At 36.7% G+C, this 24,950-nt stretch overlaps 1 protein-coding gene across 1 annotated transcript in view; it reads left to right on the top strand.

Annotated features, from left to right (window-relative positions):
- FOXP2 (forkhead box P2) overlaps positions 1 to 24,950 on the top strand; it is a 698,448-nt gene that overhangs the window by 533,637 nt on the left and 139,861 nt on the right. The gene's annotated exons all lie outside the window — the stretch shown is intronic.

Raw genomic sequence — 24,950 nt, forward strand, 5'->3', positions numbered from 1 at the left:
GAGTTTAGTTCACAAACAGGTAAAAATGTGGCATTTCTTTCTTAAAAGCAAATCATAGTAAAACGGTATGGAGTAAAACAAAGCAGGCTTAGACAACCCTTCTGTAGTTGTATTCAAGTGACAAATGCAGAAAACCTCCCATTTTGTCAGAAAAACTGAATTCGCCACGGAGTTCTTGCTGTTGCTACAGTTATAAAAATACATTCTGGAGTTTGTTGTCCTTCCTATGTTTGTCCTGTGGAACTGAGAGTCTGTATGTCGTTTAAAGTAAATTTTTTTTACATAATGTAACCATTGTTTTATTTAGTCTTAACAGGAATATTTAGGGCATTTTCTCCAAGAAATAAACATTTTCAGGTTTCATTTGAAAAAATATTTGGAAGGTATCTGGAGATGCATAAAACATCTTTCAAAATGTTTATCAGCTCTGCTGGAGGATAAGCGATGCTTTTTTAAATCCAAGTTACATACATGTCTAATAAGGCAAGCTTAGTTTTTTTTAAAAAAAGTAAACATCTTTCTTGTTGCTTTAACAAAACTATTTTGAAAATTTTTATGGCCTAGCTGTCTGTTTTCCTTTGTAGGTGTACTCCCAGATGTTAGTAACTAAGTCTTACATGATGGCCTTCTGACAGAGAATTATAGGCTACTGATGTACACAATCCAGAAACTACTTATTACCTAAAAACTGGATTAATTTATGGTCCCTAGACAGATATGAGATGAGAATATATTTTCTTGGGAACAAACCCATTTTGGGGGAGTGGGTGGGAAGAAGGGGGGATTGGGGATGAGGCATGCCTTTTGACAGAGTCAAGTACAGACATCTGCCATGATTGTATGTGAGTTATACTGCAACAGTCTGAGTTTAATATCCATCTTAATTTTTCCTCTTTTAAAATAAATTTCACGTTCTTTTGTTTTAACTGATCAGTACTTCTGTAGTGAGACATTTTACTTACCATCATATACTTCCCTAAGTAATAATAGTGATTTGAGCATTTCCATTGAGTTATCTATCTGATTCCATGGGAGCCTCTCCATACGTTTATGTGACAGAAAATTTTACATAGAAGTCACAGAAGATAGCAAACGAAATGTTTATCCTCACTATGGCTTCAAACTGGGAACTGTGCTTTCTTGTCGGTATAGCAAAGGAGGTATACTAGTAGATGCTCGCGGCATAAGCCAAAGGTAGAAAAGAGTTTACTGTTTTTAATATCTGAAAGAGACTATATATATTGTCCTAATCCTCTCTTATTGTGTCTCTTGACGAACTAGACCAAGTAGTTGTACCTTCCTCTCCAAAGCTAAGTCAAGGAGAAGTTTCTTTATTGATGATTACCAGGATATTTCTGGAAAGAATGGCTGGGCTGAAATTTTTCTATTTTCTCTTTTTGTTGTATTGAAAGGCAAAATTTGGCTATACTTTGTTTAGCCAAAATATACATAATTTTCTTGGCAAAACACACACACACTAATATGGGAATAGTTATGACTCTAAAGTAAGAAATTGTTGCTTATGTACCAAACGTTGTATAAATAAAATTTTGAGCCTAAGTCCTCAATTTTATTTTTATTATAAAAGGGCGATTAAAAATTTACAAATACCTTTTAACAACTTCAATTGCTAACCATTGCTATAGTTTATTGTGTCACTTATTAGTGTTTTGTGATTCATATTAACACAAATATATCTTGATTATACAGATATAAAACTCTAGAATTTTATTATTTTTTGGGAATTTTAATAGGATCTCATGCCAAAATGTCATAGGAATGAAAAGTTGGTTTTTAAGAATGAGAATTTAGAATAATGACTGAAGACTTATTTGTTCACCAAAATATACACAGCAGTTAATATAATGTGATTCTACATTTTTAGTATTTTGTAGTACCTGATAAGCTTTGCAACTAGAAACATGCTGGGATTGTATAAAAAATCTAATAAAAACCTAATAGCATTTTATACTAGCTTACACATGTTGTCAATGGGGGATATTAAGTAATACTTATTTTTGCATCTGCAAATATCATTTAACATGAGTTGCACTATGTATTTGCCACTCTTGTTAAGGAAAAGGATAGAATATTTTTGCTAATTATAAATATTTAATATGAAATTAGCACTTTAAAACTTTTATGATTTTATCACAGTCTAATTCTTTTTTAAAAATATATTTTTATTGATTTCAGAGAGGAAGGGAGAAGGAGAAATAGAAACATCAATGATGAGAGAGAATCATTGATTGGCTGCCTCCTGCATGCCCCCTACTGGGGAATGAGCCTGCAGCCTGGGCATGTACAGCCCTTACCTGGAATCAAACCTTGACCTCCTTGTTCACAGGTCAACGCTCAACCACTGAGCTATGCCAGCCAGGCTTTTTTTCTACTTAACTGTTTAATCAATCTTTCATAATAGAGTTGGTGTAGATTATCTTTTAGATTTAAAAAAATAAGTGAAAATGTTTCAAAATCTGCGCTTGAAAGCAAGTCATTTGGTGTTAATAATAGATCATGCTGGTTAGAGGACCAAAAGAGATATGTGATTTTCATTTTACTATATAATTTTTATGGATAACTACTTTATAAAGTTTGAAAGAAAATACAGATTTTAGAAAAATATTTTGATGGCTCAAGTCACAAGAACAATATTTGTTGCTTGTTATACTCAACTGAATTTCTTTTAAATGTTGAAAAGTGGTAGCCAGATTTGAAGTGTGACATGGCAAAGAGTCTATTGCTGGCAGACTAGTATTTATCAACTATTACTTTTTCATTTACATTTTTCTTGTTTTTCTGCTACAGATAGCATAGATATTAGCATATCTACTGCAAAATTGAAAGAAAAATCACATCTAATGAGCCTACCGATTGTAGTAGCGATTTCACTTTCATGTATAGATATCCGAATGTATGTATTTGAAACATGTTTACATATTAATTCATTGCATGAAACACCATTTAAATAGGGCCAATCAGTTAATATATTGATTAATGACACATTGATGATTAATATAAAATGATTGTGATGCAGATTGGAGCTGTTATTAAACTAAGCATTACCAGATTTTTCTTTTTTACTTTTCTACTATGTATCTCAGAAAAACAAACCCTAAAATGAAGATGGCCTCTTATCTTAATTTACTTTACTTTTCTATATCTACTCCTAGCACGTCCTAGACGTGATGTACCCATACTGGTCTATAAGGAGGAAAGTTAGCCAAAGAGAATATGTAATGCTTTCAATTTCATGAAATGAATTTCCTGATTGAAAAGAGTAAGTTCACATTGTTTTATGCACACATGCACACTTCCATAATCTGTAATTAAAAACATTTTGTAAAATACATTATCCATTTTCTAGCCTATGAGAGATCTACTTAATTTAGTTTAGGTATGAAATTGGTCGCATTATTGTTCTTGTTACATTTACAGCCATGAGACAGACTTGTGGTTCTTCAACAGCTGTGCAGAGCAGAGACGTAAATTTAAGGTAAATGCCATTGCTTTGCTATCTTAGATGAATATTAATATATAACATTGTAATCACTTCCATTGTTGTAGATTAATATCTAATATAAGGTTCTCTTTTTCAATAGGCAATTTAATTTTAAAATAATTCTGAGTTAGTTTAAGAATGGAGTACTTAAAAGCAAAAGTGAATTAAACTTAGGAGTCTTATTCTGAGTCTGACACAAGCTAGTAATATAGGTTTGAGGAAGTCACTCAACATCTTTAAAATACAGACATTGGGCTAACTGATGAATAAAATGGAATGTTCTGTGATTAAAGATTTCTTTCATTTTTTAATCCTCACCCAAGGATATGTATTTTATTGATCTTAGAGAGAGAGGGAGGGAGAAAAAGAGAGAGAGAGAGAAACATGGACATGAGAGAGAAACATGAGAAACATCGATTAGTTGCCTCCTGTACATGCTCAACCAGGGATCGAACCCACAACTGGGTATGTGCACTGACCAGAATGGAACTAGGGACTAGAGACCCTTTGGTTCCTGGGATGATGGTCCAACCAACTGAGCCACATTAGCCAGAGTTTATTTCATTTTTTTAAAACTAAGTGATAGCTATCTTAATTCTTCGAGAATAGCTGTACTTTGTTGGATATTAGCTTATGGGTTAAGGGTTATGTTTATGTACTTGTTTGTTTTTACTTACAAACATACCATAGCAAAAAAATAATGCTTTGGTATCAAAGTATTAAATCTTAGGTGTATGGTAACTATTGTGCAAAAAGTATTAATTTATATAGCATCTAAGAAAGTTTTGTTTCATTTAGTGCCTTGAAATAATTTTATAAATTGTTTTTAAGAAAAATCTAAATTGCACAAAGAATTATTTTACCTATGCATTTACTTTAATAATCTACATTAAAATACGTTGTCATAAAATACAGTTTAACAAACTTCTACCTTCCTCTAATTCTTCAGTCCAAAATGTTAAAATGATCAGCAGCAGACAATCAATAAGTTCTGTAGCAAACTAATAAGCATTTCTAAAATTTTCATTCTAGGGAAAAAAACCAATAAAGTGCAAACTCTATAAATAATGAAGTTGAATGTATAAATAATAAAAATAAATATATCTTTGGGATATAGAATTGGGCATTGGTAAATATGTTTTAGGAAATTGTCAAAATGCATTTATACAGTGGTAATAAATGGATTTGAATATTTCCTTTTCAACATTAAGTTCTGGTTTCTAGTATAGAAGAATTAGAGAGAAGCAAAAACACATTCCGTTTCAAATACTGAAAGCAACATAATCAAGAAATTTGTGATATGGATTTGAGTAGCTGCATAACACTAAGAAAAAAATTTAAAGATGTTTTTTGTTATCTATATTTTTTCTATAAAAATAAGCAGTTAATCGAACACACTGTTTTGTGTCATAAATTTTGAAAGAGTTTAATTTAAAAACTATTAACAAGGATAGACTATGCCTTGTGTGGTCCTGATTTTCCCATTCCAGTAAAAGAACAGTTCCTTCCCCCTCCCCTTATTTTTGCTTTTAAAGAGGGGAGGGGGGGGGAGGAAAGAGAGAGGAAAAGAGACCAATTGGTTGTTCCACTTATTTTATTGGTTCTAAGGAACTTTTCTTAAAGGGCTGCATGTGATAGGCAATTTTACAAGAATGTGATAGAATAAAATCTTTCTTAAAAATATTATGATGTTGCCACCTGTAGCCAGCTGCTCAAGGCTGACACCCTGTGGAGGACAGTCTAGGTTATCCAGTCTATCACTACTAAGTGTGCTTGGGTGGAAAACTCGCATATGATCTAGGCGAAAGAACATATGTTTTTTATCTGAATCCTACCTTTACTCTTAATTAATAGGACTTTGGGTAGGGTAACTTGAACTCTTGGGGCCTGTTTTCCCATCTCTAAAATGGGAATGAGGATTGCAAGATTGTTGTGAAGATTAAAAAGAATATAACATGAAGTAAGTAGCATAAATCCTCGTGATTATGACGTAGTATTTTCCCTTATGATCATCCTCAGGAAGTTTATATTTAATCCAAAGTTATGATAAACATTCTACCATATGGTTCCTTTTATTTGGCCATAATTTTTATTATTTACTAGATGCCCAGTGCACAAACATTTGTGCACTGGGGGGGGGGGGGGGGGTTGTCCTTCAGCCTGGCCTGTGCTCTCTCGCAGCCTGGGACCCCTCGGGGGATGTCCACCTGCTGGCCGAGGGATCTGGCCTAAGCTGACAGTCAGACATCCCTCTGGCAGCCTGGGAGCCCTCGGGGGATGTCTACTTGCCAGTGGGGAGCAGGCCTAAGCTGCAGTCAGACATCCTTAGCGCTGCTGAGGAGGTGGGAGAGGCTCCCGCCATCATCGCTGTGCTGGCAGCCGTCAGCCTAGCTTGTGGCTGAGCAGAGCTCCCCCCGTGGTAACGCACTGACCATGAGGGGCCAGCTCCTGCACTGAGTGTCTTCCCCCTGGTGGTCAGTGTGTGTCATAGTGACCAATGATTCCCAGTCGTTCTGCCTTTAGGGTTAATTTGCATATTACCCTTTTATTATATTAGATAGAGGCCTGGTGCATGGGTGGGGGACAGCTGGTTTGCCCTGAAGGGTGTCCCGGATCAGGATGGGGGTCCCCACTGGGGTGCCTGGCCAGTCTGGGTGAGGGGATGATGGCTGTTTGCAGGCTGGCCTCACCCCCTTCAGAGTGGGGTCCCTACTGGGGTGCCTGGCCAGCCTGGGTGAGGGGCTGATGGCCATTTTCAGGCTGGCCATGCCCCCCGGCGACCCAAACCCCAGCCTCTCCTTTTTTTCTTTCTTTTTTTTTTTCTGGGATTTATTTATCTTCTATAATTGAAACTTGGTAGCCTTGAGCGGAGCGCAGTGGTGGCCAGGGCAGGCAAGAAGCTTGGCTTCCTCCATTGCCAGGAGCAACCCAAGCCTTCTTCTTGCTCCAGCTCTGTGGCTGTCGCCATCTTTGTGACGGAGTGATAGGGTGGTGGTTAATTTGGATATTAATCTTTTATTAGATAGAATTACACACAATTTATAAAAAAGCAACAGTGAGTATTTTAGGTACTATTATATTATCTTCCCCTCCTAGAGACACTCACAATATGTATACTTTACACTAGCCTATCATAAACATATTTTAATGTTTGTTTGCTTTTTCTACTAGATTGTGAGCTCTATGACTGCAGGCACCATGGTGTCATATATATTTTAGTGCCTATCACAATAACTGATCAATAACAGAGCTCAATAAATAATTGTTGAAACAATGAATGAGGAGGAGATTGTGCTGAGAGTAGATTGTGCTGAGGGAGGAGGTTTAGGGGGAAAACCCTTTCATTTGTTCAGTGTATATTGATTATTTACCATATGTAATAGCCTCAGGGACTTATGATTTAGTTGAGGAGATAGTAAATCTTATATACAAATGTCAGGTCACAGTGGGTGTGCTATAGGAATGCAGAGGGCAAAAAATGCTATAAGCATTAAAAAATAAAATATTCATTCCGGCCCAAGTGATCAGAGAAGGCTTGTGGAGAGGTAGCATCTCTGTTGGGCTTAAAGAAAGGGAATTTGGTAGATAGAACATTTTTTAATGGAGATCTTTGAAAAGATGTCATCAAAGATGCCGCGATAGGACATTGTGACGTCCAGTTAGGCAAGAGGAAGTAATTTGTTTTGACCATCATAGAGATGTCTTACCAGAGGAATTATGAGGGTTGGAGAACTATATCAACAACTGTATAGAGATTGACAGGCCACACTAATGAGTTTGTACTTTATGGTTTAGATAGCAGGAGTTATTAAAGTTTTTTGATAAGAGAGTGATAAAATCAAACTGGTATTTTATAAAGATCAACTTCACAATGTGGCATGGGAATGGAGATTTCTGAAAAAAGATAATTTACAAAGAAGAGCTCAGTAACATCCACAATTTTTTAGAGCAAGAAGAAAAAGAAGCCGAAGAAAGAAAAGAGGGGAAAAGAAGAATCAAATTAGCATTTATTTTGTCAAGGAAGGTTAAGGAAAGGGAGCGTTTTGAAAAGATGGGACTTGTAAGGCATATCAAGAAAAGTCAATGAGGATGAGCGTTTCCATGCATGCAATGTTGAATTTCAACGCTGATGATTTTTAATCCCCCTCTTTATCATTTGCCATTAACTCTTAGGATCGCCAATATTAAAGTGATCAATAATCAATAACAAGTGGGGGCAAATCTTGCTTTAGGATCATTGTTATATACAAAAAGGAGAATTAGTAAATGTACTTTTGCTTCTTAGACTGTTCGGTCTCCAGCAGTATAAGTAAATGTATATTGCATATGTAATACCGAGGGTTTCCATAATTAAATATGGAAGAAAGCTGCTTTGTAGGAGGTCAAATTTTCTTTTTTCTGATTCAAGCACTTGCTTCTTTGTTGTTATCCATTAGGATTTTAAGTATATATTCCCTTAATTTCTCTACCTTAACTAAAGGGAGCAGAAGAAAAGAACGACACTTTCATATTGGTAAGGGAGCTCTCCGTAGGATTTAAGACTTAGGCTGTGAATTTTGTCTGTAGATGTTGGGAGAGGTACAAGCTAAATTGAATGACAAAGTGAAGAGCAGTGTCAGTACGTGATTAAAGAAAAAAAGTGAAATTACTTTGAAATTCCCTTACATTTAAGGTTCATTGTGTTGTCTCTGTGGATTCTATTCATGCCTTTCTATCATCCTGCATTCTACATTGTACTTGGTTATCTTAAAATTTCCCTGCTAACTTCACCTTTTCTGTTGCATTTTTCTTCCTTTATCATTCAGTTCTTTTCTCTTATATAATCTTGTCCATTTTACCTAACCATTCATTCCCATATTGAGAGTAGAATAACTTTAAATGCCTTTAATTATTTAATTCTATCTTGGACCTAAAATAGCATATTATTTTACTAACAAAATAGTAAAACTAGACTACTTCTTCAAATACAGTATCCAATATTTAATTTTTATCTTGCCCTAAGATTACTTCCCTTTATGTTATATTAAGTTTTAGTATGAAGCCAACTCTACTCTCAAATATCTCAATACTTAGCAGGACTTGAAGAATTACATTTAGTGCTAGAAATCTCTTGTTACTCATGGTGTTTATAGGTGGCTCTGTAAAAGTTACCATCAGAATGTATTCATCACTTCTTAGATCCTTTTGTCAGACTTCCTAGAACACCAATTACAAAATGAATGTTCAAACTAGAAGTGGCAGGAATGATTGTATTAAAAGGCCAGGTGTTTTGTTGTTTTGTTTTGTCTGTCTTTTTTTAAGCAGTCTTAGGTTGTGCTGATTGTGATTATTTTAACAATGCAGAGTTTGGAAGCCTAGCATTTGAAATGATCAAACAAAAGTGTAATACACTGTTCTTTTAAAAGTATTTTATTCATCCTACCTTAATTTGAAAATAATATAAGCTTATTAAATGACTCAAACATTATTTTAAGTTAAATTATAGTTGGACACTAAGTTATTTTCCCAAAGGCACTTAATAAATATTAATACATTGCTACGGTATGGTAGATTTTTTTTTAAAGATGAAAATTAATTTCTTCCTCTGATTAGATGAGGAAGAAACCACTCATGAGAACTAATTGTAGTAGACTCTTGACATTCACCAGGTATGCATCCTGAGATCTTCATAAGCCCTCAAATTCAGGAAATGCCCAGTTAACTAATATGGAGAGGTCCTTATTCTGAATCAAGCTGCCATTGTAACACAGTTAACAACTTCCCAACTTTTCATAACATTTGCTTCATGATCAATGTCACGTTTTAAAATGAAACAATTGTTTTTACATCTCACCTACAGAGGTGAGACTAGGTAGAGAACAGAAAAGGTACATCAGCGATAGAACGGTGTAGAGGAGTGGATGGGTTAGTTTATATGTGAGAGAAGCCAGTAATCTAAAGACTAGATGGGCCTCCCAGCATGCTTGATTCAATTTCGTGGCTTGCCAAATTACAGAGGTGTAATGTCTTGGAATTTGGGGGTAATTCGAAAAAAATCTGACCACAGCTCTACTTTTGTGAATTTTAAAGGTCTCCTCTCCTAGATCTTGCAATATAATATCTATGAGGGAAATCCAAAATGACCCAACAGGTTTCCCCTACCTTTCTTGATGTTTTATATGAAAAATTGAGAGACGCGCTCAATATTATTACTAATATTTTTCTCCTTCTTGGTTGTAAATCTCCAATGACATCAATAGACTACCCGGAGTGCTCCTGAAGAGTAAAAGTTGCCTGGCATGTTTTTTAAGGGTCTGGGGAAGGCAGTGTGTTGAGTATGAAGAGACCTCATAGCAATTCAGTATTTTATTTTAACTGTCTTTGATTATTGACTGGTTGTTCCAGACATTTTGAGCTTGGTATTTTATCCCCCAAATTACAGAGCTGCAGTTGAGATTTAACTCACAGTTGAAGCTTTTTGAATCACATCCAGCTTGACTAAAAGTATTTGGTGTGTGTGTGTTTTACGTTTTTGTTGTTTGTTCATGCCAATAGTTATAGTTTTATCAGTATAGATATAGAACCTGTAGTATCTAGCAGTTAAGCATTTTGATAACACATAAAAGAGACAGAAAATTCCCTGACACAGTATATGAATTCTTGCACTTCCAATGCTAACATTTGCATTGCTTTAAAACCGTCACCTTAATATCTTCTATTGCCAGTGCTACTGAACTTCTCAAATGACAAACCAAGGGACACTGAACATTAAGATGTGTTGACATGAGAGAAATCTGTTGTCTCACAGAAAAACTGTAGTAAATTCTTTAATAGATTATGTTTGTAAAAACAAAAAGAAAACACCGAGAATACAATCATTCTCTCTATATATCACCTTCTTCCCATAGAGAGTAGCATGTGATAGACATTTACAACACTTAACTACTGGTTAACTTATGAATAAAGTTTTATTTTCACAAAAACTTGGACAACATTTAAAGTTTTCCCTTTATTCTGGGAGGATTTCTTTCCCTTAAAAACCGTCACCATTTTCCTACACAGTCTTAAAGTTTACTTAGGCCAATAGTTTTCAAGTCTATAATAATACTTGAAAATCTTTTTTAAATGGAGAATCTTGGGTCCACCCTAGATCACTGAGTTAAAATTACTGGGGATAGGACCTTGAAAAATCAAAATATTTTAAACTCTCCAGGTGATTGTAATGTAGCTGGTCTACAAAGTATTATGTAGGAAACTTGAACTATTCTTATACATTAGGAAGTTGTTCCCTGTAATAAAAAGTACTAAATGTAAATTTTCTTATTAATAGCCTGTGTAATTTTCTCTCTTTGGGACTCAGTTTTTCAACCAACACAATGAAAAAAAAATGCACTAGTGATAACTTAGGTTCCTTCCAGATCCAATAGTCTTTAAATCTCACCCCTGCATTTTGTTTTGTTTGTTGTTTATTTGTTTTTTGTTTTGTGGGTTTTTTTTTTTTTATATGGTGTTAAATCTGAGCTAGTCCCCTGAGCAGGTTTCTTGAGTTCTCTCTCTCTCTTCCTTCTTTCCAGGATCATTTGCAACAATATTGTCAGTATTTTATTTTTACTATCATTAGTTCTCATATAAAATTATCAGTAATGAACTCACTCCATGTTCACCTTTGATTTTTAAAAAATAATACCTGCTTTCTGAAGACCTACTTGTATGTCCATTATGCCCAATTGGCCTTTCTTTAGATATTAAAAACCTCAATAAAAAAACTCATTGTCTTCTAAGATGTCTGCTGCGATGGCCCTGGCATGCTGATCTCATTGTCCGCCACCCACTTTTTACACTTCATATGAGCAGCAGTGTCACACTACTTACAGCTGACCTTGCCCTTCTTTTCTCAATAGTCCCTTCTCCACCTTTCCATCTAGAAAACTTCTGTGCAGCTTTTTAATTTCCATTGTCAACTTTCTGTGAATTCCTCTCTCTATATTGTTTCTATGACATACATACTCCTGTTCTTGTACTGGTATTTACCACAGTTAATCGTAGTTACTATGGTCTTCCTGTGTATGATCCACCTTCACACAGCTGGTTTTGCATAAATGTGTGGAGCCCATAGACCATTGCTAGTCTACAATCCTACCAAGGTCTTCCTTTCCCTTAGGCTCCAGATGTGTTTCCTTAGTCAACTCCTGGTGCATCTCAATCCAGATCAACTTCTTTCAAACGGAAATTATTTATTTTTTCCCACCCTTAATCAATGTTTTTATCAATTTTTCCTAATCCTCTTCTATAGCCTCCAGCTGTAAACCCTCCTGATCTGTTAAGTTTATCTGCCCTAATGTGAAAATTGTCCGGTTCTTTCACCTCTCAGCACAGCGATCACACACCAGATACATTAAAACCGTGATTTAATCCTGACTGTTTTCTAAGCATTCTGTTTATTCATTCGTCCACATGCATTTACAGGTTGTTTCTTTTAAACCAGGCACTTTGGAGGGCACCATAAACCATAAAAACTTTGATACCTACTTGCCTTGTTATTATTCCTCCATTTATTTAAAAGTTTATTCCCAGCCTTACCCCTTATCTAGTTTCCAAACTCCTTTGCATACTTCAAGGCCCTACTTCCTAGAGTCTTTTCTAACTTTTCAAAGATAAATAATCCTTCACCTATGTATAGTTTCAGAATCTGTTTTATTTTCCTACATGTGTTAGTTACACAGATAGATTATACTATATTGTATTATAATTATTGACTACTTCTCTAGCTCATTCTCAGACTATAAACCCTTGGAGGTCAGAAATTACATTTTATTCCTAATAAAATATTTGACTTGGCACATATTAGGTGCTAAATAAATCTTTGCAAAATTGAATTAGATTATGCAAATTAAATTTCTCCTTTGTCAGAATACATCTAGGGCAGGGGTGGGCAAACTTTTTGACTCGAGGGCCACAGTGGGTTCTTAAACTGGACTGGAGGGCCGGAACAAAAGCATGGATGGAGTGTTTGTGTGAACTAATATAAATTCAAAGTAAACATCATTACATAAACGTGTACGGTCTTTTTTTTTTTTAGTTTTATTCATTTCAAACGGGCCTGATCCAGCCCGCGGGCCGTAGTTTGCCCATGGCTGATCTAGGGTATTACTTCTCTTAAAACAAGTGTGAAATTATGGTATTTACCAGTTTTCTGTGTTGTATAGAAAATAACTTAAAATCAGCCATTAATATCATTAGAAGACATGATTGAAATTGTATTATCCACACCCGCTCACATTACTGATGTATCTTGTCTTTGCTAGTTAGGCAGTCTGTTTATGAATACTACTTCAACTGATTAATTTCCCTGGGTAGAAAATATATAATATACTTATTTAACAATAACAATTATTTATTCTTTTATCTTTACCTGAATATTATCTTTCTTAATTCTATCTCCTAGTCTATTAATTTTATATACAAATAAATATTTTGCTTAAAATAGCCCTTCACCTCCTATTTAGTCTGATACTTTTTAAAAATTAATCCTCACTGGAGGATATTTTTCCCATTGATTTTAGAGAGTGAAAGGGGAAAGGAAGAGGGAGTGGGAGAGAGAGGAGGAGCGGGGAGGGAGGTGAGGGGAAGAGAGAGAGAGAGAGAGAAATGGAAGAGAGTCTCCCATAAATGCCCCAATGAGGGTGGGGAAACTGCCACCCAGGAATCAACCCTTGACCAGAATTAAAGTTTATTGGGATGATGTTCTAACCCATGAGCAACACCAGCCAGGGCTAATCTGCTACTTTTAAACAAAATATGCTCCTTTGTTATTCTGTATTAATCATGCTTCTAACTCCACTAAATATCAATGTTACTTTTACTAGGGAACTGGAAGAAGAAGTGTGCTTAATAAAATGATATTGGAAATGTACAGGTTTTCTCAAATATTATTAGAGAACTATACTTTCTACATGGTGTATAATTTTTTCTAAATCTTTATTGTTGAGGGTATTAGAGATGTCCTCTTCTATTCTCCCCATTGCCCACCTCACCTGGCTCTGACCCCACCCCATGCCTTCATCACCCTATTCTCTGTGTCCATAGGTAAGATCTTTGGTTAATCTCTTCCCTCCCCCCTTTATCCTTTCCCTCTGAGATTCATCAGTCTGTTCCATGCTCCATGCCTCACATTCTGTTTTATTCACCAGTTTATTTTGTTCGGTAGATTTCTTTTTTGTTTATTTTGATTTTTAGATTTGATTGTTGATAGATATGTATAGGGTGTCCCAAAATTCATGCAAGATTTGCCATTGAATTTAATTGCAAATTTTGTGTAAATTTTGGGACACCCTATATTTGTTGCCATTTTATTGTTCATATTTCTTCTTCTTCTTCTACTAATACTAATCAACATCCTATCTAATAATAGACAAACATGATAATTAACTGTAACTTCGCTACCCTTCCCATTGGCAAATCAGGGCCATATGCAAATTAACTGCCAACCAAGATGGCGGCCGGCAGCCAGGCAGCTGAAGTTAACAGGAGGCTTGCTTGCTCCAGTGATGGAGGAAGCCAACATTCCCCGCCTGCCGCTGCTGGCCTCTGAACTGCACTCTAAGAAACAATGTTGCAATTATAGAAGCTAAATAAGCTCCAGATACCTGCTTTCAGCCAGGTTCAGCCTCAGAGCTAAAGCCAAACCTCAGAGCTGGAACCGGCTTTCAGCTCCAGTGACAGCTATAGAAGGTAAATAAATCTCAAAATAAAAAAAAAATAAAACAGAAAAAAAGGAGAGGCTGGGAGCGTAAGTCACCAACCAGCCTGAAAACAGCCCTCAGCCCCTCACCCAGACTGGCCAGGCACCCCAGTGGGGACCCCCACCCTGAAGGGGGTGTGACCAGCTGCAAACAGCCATCATCCCCTCATCCAAACTGGCCAGGCACCCAAGCAGGACCCTGATCCGGATCACCCTTCAGGGCAAACCAGCCAGCCCCCACCCGTGCACCAGGCCTCTATCTTATATAGTAAAAGGGTAATATGCAAACTGACCCTAACAGCAGAACGACTGGGAATGACTGGTCACTATGACACACACCAGGGGGCAGATGCTCAATGCAGGAGCTGCCCTCTGGTGGTCAGGGCGTTCTCACATGGGAGGAGCTCTGCTCAGCCACAAGCCAGGCTGATGGCTGCCAATACAGCGGTGGTGGTAGGAGTCTCTCCTGCCTCCTCAGCAGCGGTAAGGATGTCCAACTGCAGTTTAGGCCTGCTCCCCGCTGGCAAGTGGACATCCCCCAAGGGCTGCCAGGCTGCCAGAGGAATGTCTGATTGCCATCTTAGGCCCAATTCCCCAGGGAGCGGGCCTAAGTCAGCAGGTGGTCATCCCCTGAGGGGTCCCAGACTGCTAGAGGGCATGGGCTGGGCTGAGGGACCCCCTTCCTACCCCCTGAGTGCACAAATTTTTGTGAACCGGGCCTCTAGTTTCATATAATACTGGTTGGGTAATAATGAAAGCCTTTAGTGTTTTCTTGTTTATGAAGCTCAATCTCTGACCTTCAATTCTAAATGATAGCTTTTCTGGGTAGAGTAATCTTGGTTGGAGGTCCTTTATATTCATCACTTTGAATATTTCTTGCCACTCCCCTCTGGCCTGGAAAGTTTCAGTTGAGAAATCAGCTGATAGTCATATAGGCGCTCCCCTTTAGGTAACAAACTGTTTTTCCCTTGCTACTTTTAAGGTTCTTTCTCCATCTTTAACCCTTATCTTTTTAATTTTGATGTATTTTGGTGTGGGCCTCTTTGGGTTCCTCTTGTTTGGGACTCTCTGTGCTTCCTAGACTTGTAAGTCTATTTCTTTCACCAGTTGGGGGAAGTTTTCTGTCATTATTTATTCAAACAGGTTTTCAATTTCTTGATCTCTAGCTCCTCCTTCTGGCATCCCCATAATGTGAGTGTTGGTATGCTTAACGTTGTTCCAGAGGCTCCTTACACTTTCTTCATATTTTTGGATTCTTTTTGATTTTTGCTCTTCTGATTGGTTATTTTTTGCTTCTTATATTCCAAATCATTGATTTGATTCTCAGAATCCTCTACTCTACTATTGAAGCCCTGTTAATTGTTCTTTGTTTCATTTAGCTTAATTTCAGACTGGTCCTTTACTATGTCATTGATATTCTCACTAAGCTCCTTGAAAGCCTCACTAAATCCCTTGAAGATCTCATGAAGATCCTTGAGTAACCTTATAACCATGGTTTTGAACTCTGTATCCAGTAGTTTGCTTGTTTCCATTTCTCTCATTTGTGACATTATTCTTTGTCTCCACATTTTGGCTGCTTCCCTGTGTTTGTTTCTATGTAATAGGTTGAGCTGCTATGTTTCCTAGAATTGGTAGAGTGGCCTTGTGCAGTAAGTGTTCTGTATGGCCCAGTGGCTCAACCTCCACAGTCACCTGAGCTGGGCACTCTAGGTACACCCCTGTGTAGGCTGTGTGCACAGTCTTTTGAGCCTTGATTACTGTTGGTGTCTCTGGGAGGAGTTTACTTCCAGGCCAATTGGCTGTGAGGACCAGCTGTGACTACAATGGGAGTGCTGCTGTACAGGAGGCTGGGCCCAGCTGGGAAGCAAGGCAGGCTGGTGCTAGTGCCAGATATTAGGTTTTTTATTGATAGGTTTGGGTCATGCTGATGCCAGCTGCTGCTTGTTTGAGAGATTTTAGGAAAGTCTGAAGTCTGAGCCAGGACATGCCATTCATATGGAAAAGCTGCTGTAAACAGCTCGGGTGCGGCTGGAAATTAGATGGGACGGGGTCTCAGGGAATCTCCAGGGTGGAGCTAACAGTGTGCTCCAGGCTGATGGAGACTCTGCTATGGTTGCCAGTCAGACCTGCAAGAGGGGAGGTCCCAGCACAGGAACCATGACTCCTGCCAGCACCCCTGTCTGGGAGGAAGCTGCCCCTGAGTTCCTGCCCTGATGCGAGACAATCCAGTTCTTCTCCATATGTGTCTGGGTCCCCCAGAGCCACCGGTACTAGAGCTCAGATGTATTGAGTCTGAGTGTGTTCGTGCGCCCTGGCTCTTTTAAAGAAGAGATGGATCTCCAGCAGCCTCCATGTCACTCAGCCACAATCCCTGCTGGTTTTTACAGTCTGTAGTTACAGGGACTTCTCTTCCCACCTCTGGGTCTGGTGTGGGGTGAGACCTCTTGCTCCTCATGGGCAGCCTCCACAGAGACTATCTCCCTCCTGATTAAAAAGTGGCACAATAGGTGTTGATCCAGCCCATCCCATGCCTCATCCCTCCTACCAGCCTCAATGTGCTTTCTTCTTTACTTCTCTAGTTGTAGGACTGCCATTCAACTGGATTTCAGTCCGTTCTAAATGATGGTTGTTGATGTATAATTTTTGAGTTAATTGTATCTGTTGCTTTGTCCATGTGAATTTTGGATATTTCTACTAAAATACTATCTAAATTTACTATAGAATTTATCAATTGCTCTACTTGGGAATTTAGATATATTTTTCTTGTGATAAAAAAATCCATATACAGAAAGTCCAGATTTGCCTGGTAGCCTGGTATAGCTGCTGAAGAATGACACAAAAGAGCAACCTTCCTTTTAGCCTCCTGCTCTGCCTCTGTGTGGCCTTTATCTTCATGTTCATAATGACTACCACTTCTCCAGATATCATGCTCCTGTTTCAGGGAGAAAGAAGGGAATGGCAAAATATAAATAGCTTCACATCAGATGAATCGCTCCCCCCGCTCCCCGCTTTAATAGCAAGCTTGCCTCACACAGAGGCTTTTATTTTCATCTCATTGGCCTGTACAGTACCGTATGAACACTCACCACTTTAACTGAGATCGTGAAGCTGTTTTTATCAGGCACTTTGTCACTGAACAAAGTTTGGGTCCTTTTGGAAGAGAAGGGAATAATGAATTTGGGGAGAGGCAACCAACAGCATCTACCACTGGCAGTTTACCAAAGGTGATATTACCGACACACAGACCTGAGGGATATGAGAAAAGAGATTTTATGAAATTAGATACTTTAGTGACAAGGTTTTCTTGGGCTTTTTTTCTTTCAGGAACATTTAGAAATACACAAGCCTATGTATTAAGGTGTCTAAATGTCAGTGGATTTTAGGGCTTTATTCTGTTTTAGTACTTTTAATGATAACTAAGATGTTATTAAGTGCTTCACATATATTCAGTATGAGATAAAGCAGAGTGCACAGTAAACTGTGCGAGGTGATTCTGCAAGAAGTCACTGTGGAGGTTGGTGGCTGCTGGAGCGCTGCTGGAGCGTGCCGAGGTTTCAGTAAGGAGACATGGGCACGTTTGTCAAATAGAGAGGCAAGCGTAGTTTAAAGGATGGTGGAGAAAACAGTCATAGAAGACAAACTGTAAACAAGTTGAGGTCAGAAAAAAATTTCTCATTTGGCTATCAGATCAGTTTCTGGTATTGCTGTAAAACTTGTAAAGGTCCCAACTTTTCTTCCACCAACAGTGAAGATAGAAGACATATCCCACAATTTTTCTGTATTTCTTACAATAATCTGTATTATAAGCCACTACACTAAAATAATAGATACTGTGTGGGGCCTGTAGAAGAAGTCCCATGGAATCCTTCTAGCTCTCCCTCACCTCCAGCCCACAGGCACATCCTGGGGTCCTGCTGGGTCCCGGCTTTCTGCCATTTTGTTCTGATTGATCATCTATCCACACATAAGCCCCCAAATTAGTTATCACTCTCCCTTTTAGCCCCTTCCTTCCTTCCTTCCTTCCTTCCTTCCTTCCTTCCTTCCTTTCCCTTCCTCCTGTTCTTCGGCCTTTAGACCCCATTTCACCCCATTGTTAAATACTAGAACATTTAATCAATATATCAAATGCAGAGATACAAATATATGCAGTAAAAAAGACTCAGGTACTGTCTGATTGGCGATTTCCAAATCTTTGAGTACACCAGAACTTGTTGGAAGCAATGTTCATTAAATCCTCAAGTTTCTCATGAAACACTGATAAAATAAAAGGGTGACTCGATGCTAAGATGCGTGTCACCATCAGTAAAGAGTCACAATGTCATACACATACAAATTGCTTTAAAAGAAATACTGGTTGGACCAGCTGACAGTGAGGGATATTTCTCAAGAACTAAATTGGAAATGATAACTTGCGCTATTGATGTTATATTTGGCATTCCCATTCAATAATTTCTAACACTGCTGGACTAAAGCAATGATGGGTAATATATTTCTCCCAGACACATTTTTTTTGCTTGCTAGTCTATTCAAGTAGATATTTACTTAATAAAAAGAAAGTTTAGGAATAAAATAGATATAAATCAAAAGCCTACGCTATAGAATTTCATATGCAACAAATGATTATCATGCTCTAGTGGAAAAACCGCACGCTAAATAAAAGCAGCAGTAAGATTTGAAAACTGGTTTACAGTACTTCTGTGTATTAAATTTACATCCTCAGTCAATCAATCACTCCATCAAGAAACAAGACTAATAGCCCTCCGTGCATGAGGCACTTCGCTGGGTAGACAGCAGGTACCATAGGGGATTCAAAAACATTCCTATCCTCAGGGAGTTGACAGTCTGCCTAGATAAAAATTCAGGATAATTACCCTTTTTGTAAGCCATTTAAAAAAAATTCAGTGGGTTAAGGGAAAAAACACACACAAAAAACCTGACAATTATGGATTTTTAGAGCATTCTATGGAATAAATTGGGAGTTTTGTTTTTTTCTCTCTCTAAGTGTTTAGTCAATCAGCCATCACTTGTAGACTGAGAAGAATAAGGTTTTCTTCATATGTGTGCCTCCTGATACTTTTTGTGGTTCTATAAAATTTGTTTAGGTCTGAATTCCAGGATCAAAGAGGGATATTGAAGTGTGGAAAGAAGTATAAGGATAACAAGTAATATAACTGAGATGATGAAAGGGAAAATAGGAGAGCTTATCACAAAGTGGTTTACCAGATTGAAAAGGAAAAAGGAGAAAAAAAGCATTTTAATAATTTCCTCACATTAAAAATATCATTATTCCAGGGGTAGCACACCTTTGTCTTTATGCATTACTGAGACTAATGCAAGAGTAATGAATTCCTTGTTATCATCAGAAAATCAGGGTACTTATAAGCTGTAACTTTATTTCCTTTGTGTAAGTTTTTAAGAATTAACATATTTTCTGAGAAATGTTTTTTTTTTTAATATATTTTATTGATTTTTTACAGAGAGGAAGGGAGAGGGATAGAGAGTTAGAAACATCGATGAGAGAGAGACATTAATCAGCTGCCTCCTGCATACCTCCCACCGGGGATGTGCCCGCAACCAAGGTACATGCCCTTGACCAGAATCGAACCTGGGACCCTTCAGTCCATAGGCCAAAGCTCTATCCACTGAGCCAAACTGGTTTCGGCCTGAGAAATGTTTATAACTATTTTCCTAAGTTCTATTTTTTCCACAGGTAGCTTTATATTGAGTGATCAATAAAGCAATGTGTGCTTGCAAAATAATTCAGACAATAAGAAAAGCATGAACAATTGAAATTCACCTACATTTCAACCTCCTAGTGATCATGTTAACACACACACGTGCGCGTATTTATGTGCATGTATGTCTGCATTCATGTGGCATCATCATGCCAGCCTAGAAACGAATGCCATTTCATGTTTTATAGTTCTTTTAAAATTGAAGATGCATTTTTACATCCGCTCTTTGGAGTATAGCTTAGTTTAGGACCATAGAAAAGCATGTATGTGTTGCAAATGATCTGTTGGTGTTCCATTTATTCTTTGTAATAAAGGTGAGAGGCCAGACACTGTGGTATATGGGAGAGGCTTTGGGTTCAAGGACTGACTCCAGCACTCACCAGCGGTATGGCCTTGGGGAGAGCAGTTCACTTGGGCAGCCTCATTTTCTTTTTCTGTCCATTGAGAAGATGACTCCTTCTCTAGCTTGAAAAATTTATTATCCTGATGCTTTATTTTTAGGAAAAGTATATGCCTTTAAGTAGTTCTATATTTACAAAAAGTTGTCTCTCTTTACATGTAAAGCTTTTAACTTTATTAATGAATTCCTTTATTTCTTAACAGCAAAAACAAAAAGAAAAATTACTTTAAAATTTGGGAACTTGTAACTCCTTTATGGAGGTTAAAATATTCTGATACTTAGAAAAGGTGAAATATTTTATAATATTATACAATGTGCATATTTATTACATACAAGTATAGTTTTCATTTCATCATGTTCCACATGCCCCATGACATACATGCCTGCTTATCTATTTGGGGTGTTTTTCTGTATGTGCAATTATGTATATAAGGCTTTTAATAAAGAAAAATAAAATAAGGAATATTTAGAAATATAATTATGTAGAGGTCACAACTAGGAAAATTGCTTTTCTCACAATCACTGAAACTTGGCTTTACTGCCTAAATTATATAGTAATAACGATTATTTGTATATTCCTAGAGCAAGTACTCTTGGTTCTCGGTAAGAATTTGCAATGTTTATCTAAACAGAAAATAGTTCTTTTAGTCAATTTTGAAACAGTGTTTTCTAGTACATTTGAATCCATGAGTTGAAATAGTTCAGATGAATATGGCATGAAAAGAAACAACTTTAAAATATTCCTTAGTAAAATGTTCATTCCTGTTCATTTATCTTAATAGCTGTTATTCATTCAAAACAACATCCGTGAATTATGGGAAGGGATATAGATTTGGGGGCAGAATACCTGGGCCATAACACTGTCACAGGTTATGAGAACTTGGGCAAACCAAGGGATCTCTCCTGAGTCTCATTTGCTCATATGTGGTGAGAGTTACTAAATAATACACATGAAAATGCAATAAAAATATAAATGGCAATATTCTTTTTGATTTTTTTCTATAAAGTGAAAACTCATAAAAATAGAATTCTGAATGATATACTGAACTGAGAATTCAGACATTTAATGTTTACACAGTCAGAGGTCAACAGCATATAAATAAACAGGTTTTGTTTCCTGTTCCAGTTCATTACTGTGCACGCTCTCATTCCTTATCCAGGAAATAAATAACACCTTTAGAAAGCTCTACATTCACTTCCCATTCATAATAGAAGATTAAAGGAAGACAGTTTTGTTGACACATTACAATGGGATTTTATATTCCACCAGTTAGAATCTAGCTGAATTATTTAAATACAGGAAGTAGAAGAATATGTAACAATAATCAACTGAGTTCCTTTCTAATGGCACTGGGTATGTGTTTGAATACACAAAAATACTAGCTGGCTCCTTTAAAAGATGAAAGTAAATTTCTGCTTGTTAAATTCAAATATACGTTTGTTAAAATATACACAGAACCCAATTTAGAAAAGGTGTTCCAAAGGTGCCACCGTAACCATGTGTGCAAACACACTGCAGAGGATGTGCAGACTTGGGTTGGTTCTCCATTTATGTGGCTACTGTGGATTCTCTGATCATTTTTTCTGTTTGAATATTTTTAGATATATCTTTTCTTAGTTCTTTACTGCATAAATAAAATACATTATTTAGAAAATAATTCCACAGACAAAAATCAGTAAGATCATATGTCAATAACAGAGGAGGACACAAATGTAAGGGACAGCATTATTTGACATTATGCTTATTCCTCTAATTAATATTAGCCAAATAAATATGATGACCTCTACAAAACTTTATCCATTTCTTAAAATCAGGAAACATTTAAAAAATAAAATATTTTCAAAAAACTAAGATGTGTGTTTGGAACACACACACACCCATTGAGATTAGTGTGATATGATTTGTCTCACAGCTGCTTCAAATTAAGAACAGGTGTGGAAGACAGATTATGCAAATACTCATATTAATGTAATTGTCAAATTGGTGTGTTTACCATTGTGATTTTAAAGAGTAGACTGTACTCCTATTTTAAATGTAAATTAGCTTCATTCTTGAGAGCATCTATTGGTAATGAAATTTGGTCCTGGCTTAGAAATGAATAATTTCCAATAGACAGTAACATAATTTTAAAATTTACTTTTTCTTCCAGTAAACTATTTTATTATAGAAAATTGCAATTCTGTGTTATTTTTAGTACTTTTATGTGTATATTGTCATGGTGGTTTTGTGAAAGTTTGAGTTGATTCTGGATTGGGCTGCTTTTGTTTTATTGTGATTGCTACAATAGCCATTTATCTCTATTTTTTCTAATTCAGAACTCAACTCAGCTTTCCATATTTATGGATCTAAACTCTCAAAAACTATATTCTTAGGAGAAATTACATTATATTTATTTTAATGATAATTTATCTTCAATTGTATTTTAATATTTGAAATGTTTAAACACATATTTGGGTATTTTAAATAATATTTTGTGAATATAGAGCAGCCTTTTACTACTAGTTTATTCATGTATCTGTGTGAAGATTTTATACTTACCCAATGTCATGATACAGATGCCTCTGCTCCCCAAAAGGCTGTATTTTAGTCCCTAGCTGGTCTCCTAGGTCATTTAGTGATAAGTATTTACAGGTCATTATATCTAAATGGATGACTATGCCAGTGAAAAGTGGCTGAAGAATCAACCAGAGATGTTACAGAAATCACGTTTCTCACGTTTCCTTTCTTTTTAAAAACCTCTTTTTCTCCAACAAAAGAAATATGCTAAAGTATTCATAATTTCTCACTTGACTAGGATATTCTCATGCTTAATTGTATACCTGGTAATGTGTTTATTTATGCTTTCCCACTCCAGAAAATTGCATTATCTAAGGTAAGGTAGCTAGCTGGTAGCTTAAGCTAGGATGTGAATTCAACTCAGTCTGATTCCAATTCCTATGTTTTTACTCTGTCATCAATCACTGATAGCACACAGCCTCTAAATTGCTGTTCAAAATATCTAAAAGTTTTTCCTTGGACTCAAACCCTACATCTACACTATTCTTATTTTTGGAAAATAAGATCAAAATAAGGAGGATGACAAGGTATTAAAATATGAATACTACCTATTCTTGAATGCTTTTATTGTATGGAATTCAGGTCAATTTGTGGTTAGGACAGAGCAGTGGTTCTCATGGGGAAGGATGGGGGATGCAGCGGTCTCTTCTCTAAAGGGAGTGACGACCACCACTACCATTAGAAGAATCTACTGGAGGGAATCTGATGCCTTCATTCCCTTCTCTCCAATACCTCACCATCCCACCTGTTGGGAAGCACTGGTGAGAAGGCAATGAACTTGGTAATGAAGTTAGATATCTGTCCAACAATGTGTGCAACAATCCTTTGCTCTGAAAGAAAAAGTGAGTTGCAGCTGGACCACTACTGGTAGTTCTCTTCATATCATGAGTGTTTTCTCGTTGAATTGTAAGAGATTTTTTGTTTGGCGAGAGTGCTGTTTTAAATAATTGATCTTCTTTCTTCTCGTTTCCTCTCTACCTCACACCGCAGTAAAGAGGGGTAAGAGGTTGATAGGGGGTAAATCATCATCAATGATGCTGCAAGATAAGCTTCTGCGTATGCAACGTACAGTCTCTATTTCTCATTAAAGAATATGTTATTTATCGTTATTGGCAAGAAAAGGAGCTGTCACTGAGACCAACAGCAGATGAAATGTAGCTGATCTGAGCTGCTGCTGCTCCCCTGTGGGGATCAGAAGAGAGACTGCCTCATGCTCGATTCCCCTTATAAATTCCTAGGTGTGATTATGATCCAAGTTGCTCACCTCGAGGTAAAGCATACAGAAAAAGAGATCGTGGTCCCTTCTGAATTTAGACAAAAAAAGATATAATAGTGTTTTGTTTTGATATGTAATAATAGATATATCAGTAAATCTTCATGCTTTATTTATTCAGTGAACTCCTAATTAAAAATAAATTCTCATGAAAAACATCACCCAAAGGTAATTAAAGGTCTTGCCCAATCCATAAACTCCAAGGACATCTAGGATTGGTGACTTTATGAAGCCGACATACCCTGTATACGGTCTTACATTTCACTGCTTTTGATATTTCTGATACAGTTGACAGATGCATTTTAGAAATACGAAAATGAGCTTTCTACTAACAAAAACATCAGTAACGTTATGGATACTTTTATTTTGTATGAAGAAAATAACCTTAAAACAAGCCGAAGGCTACATAATGCATCCATTTTATTATTATGTTTTATTCCAAACATGAAATTATTATTATTTTCTTTTTTTAATTTAAATTCTTAATTGTTTTAAACATTACACAAGTCTCCTTTTTCCTCATTGACCTCTCCCAGAATGCCCCCATCCCCAGCACATGCCCTCACCCCCCCCATCTGTGTCCATGAAATTATTAATTCAATTTGTTTTGTAATGGTTTTATTTTTCAGCTATTGGAATTAATACATAAATTATTATTTTTTATGTTAAGGAAGAAAGACTTTTGCTTTCAAAGATATTCGTTCCTACCCTGGTTCCTTGTGCTCAAACCCTATGTCTGCACTATTCTTGGACAATAGACAAG

Source organism: Myotis yumanensis, unplaced genomic scaffold (assembly GCF_028538775.1).
Source record: "Myotis yumanensis isolate MYYU_CA2020_CCGP unplaced genomic scaffold, mMyoYum1.0.hap1 SCAF_9, whole genome shotgun sequence".
Lineage (NCBI taxonomy): Eukaryota > Metazoa > Chordata > Mammalia > Chiroptera > Vespertilionidae > Myotis > Myotis yumanensis.